We start from the raw sequence: 1,662 nt of genomic DNA, 5'->3' as shown, positions 1-1,662 counted from the left end.
GGTTACAAGTTGGCATGGTAACATAATTTCACCCACATAGCATGTGTAAGAAAGTACGGAGGCTTACGGCAAAAACTGGATGCACTTCGTGTACAAAACAGACAATCTCCTTCGAAGTATGAGGGTTTCATACGGAAACTCGTCTGTTACAAAGGGATTTCATTTTTTTGAACTTATTCGAACTCCATAGATTTTCTATGTTCAAAATGCACCATTCAAAGCCACATCATCAATATTAAACCCTTTCCATCTTCATTTGTTATTTTTCATGCATCTACTGATTATATTGAGCTATAAGACCATGAAATTGAAAAGCATTTGAAATGAACTCTGAAAAGGTTCCAGGTTGGCATGGTATCATCATTTCACCCACATAGAATGTGCAAGAAAGTACAGAGGCTTAAGGCAAAAACTTGATGCACTTCGTGTACAAAACAGACAATCTGCTTCGAAGTATTAGGGTTTCATACGGAAACTCGTCTGTTACAAAGGGATTTCATTTTTTTGAACTTATTTGAACTCAATAATTTTTCTATGTTCAAAATGCACCATTCAAAGCCGTATCATTAATTTACAACCCTTTCTGACTTCATTTGTTATTTTTCATGCATTTATTGATTATTTTGAGCTATAAGACCATGTAATTGAAAAGCATTTGAAATTAACTCTGAAAAGGTTCCAAGTTGGCATGGTATCATCATTTCACCCACATAGCATGTACAAGAAAGTACAGAGGCTTACGGCAAAAATTGGATGCACGTCGTGTACAAAACAAAACAATCTCCTTCGAAGTATGAGGGTTTCATACGGAAACTCGTTTGTTACAAAGGGATTTCATTTTTTTGAACTTATTCGAACTCCATAGTTTTTCTATGTTGAAAATGCACCATTCAAAGCCACATCATCAATTTACAACCTTTCCGACTTCATTAGTTATTTTTCATGCGTTTACTGATTATTTTGAGCTATAAGACCATGAAATTGAAAAGCATTTGACATGACCTCTGAAAAGGTTCCAAGTTGTCATGGTATCATCATTTCACCCACATAGCGTGTGCAAGAAAGTACAGAGGCTTATAGCAAAAACTTGATGCACTTCGTGTACAAAACAGACAATCTCCTTCGAAGTATCAGGGTTTCATAGGGAAACTCATCTGTTACAAAGGGATTTCATATTTTTGAACTTATTTGAACTCCATAGTTTTTATATGTTCAAAATGCACCATTCAAAGCCGTATCGTTAATTTACAACCCTTTCCGATTTCATTTCTTATTTTTCATGCATTTACTGATTATTTTGAGCTATAAGACCATGAAATTGAAAAGCATTTGAAATGAACTCTGAAAAGGTTTTAAGTTGGCATGGTATCATCATTTCACCCACATAGCATGTGCAAGAAAGTACAGAGGCTTATGGCAAAAATTGGATGCACTTCGTGTACAAAATAAGCAATCTCCTTGGAAGTATCAGGGTTTCATACGGAAACTCGTCTGTTACAAAGGGATTTCATTTTTTTGAACTTATTTGAACTCCATAGTTTTTTATGTTCAAAATGCACCATTCAAAGTAACATCATCAATTTACAACCCTCTCTGACTTCATTTGTTATTTTTCGTGCATTTACTGATTATTTTGAGCTATAAGACCATGAAATTGAAAAG

The sequence above is a fragment of the Triticum aestivum genome, chromosome 4A (genome assembly GCF_018294505.1).
Source record: "Triticum aestivum cultivar Chinese Spring chromosome 4A, IWGSC CS RefSeq v2.1, whole genome shotgun sequence".
NCBI classification, from domain to species: Eukaryota; Viridiplantae; Streptophyta; class Magnoliopsida; order Poales; family Poaceae; genus Triticum; species Triticum aestivum.
This window is presented reverse-complemented; position numbering follows the sequence as displayed.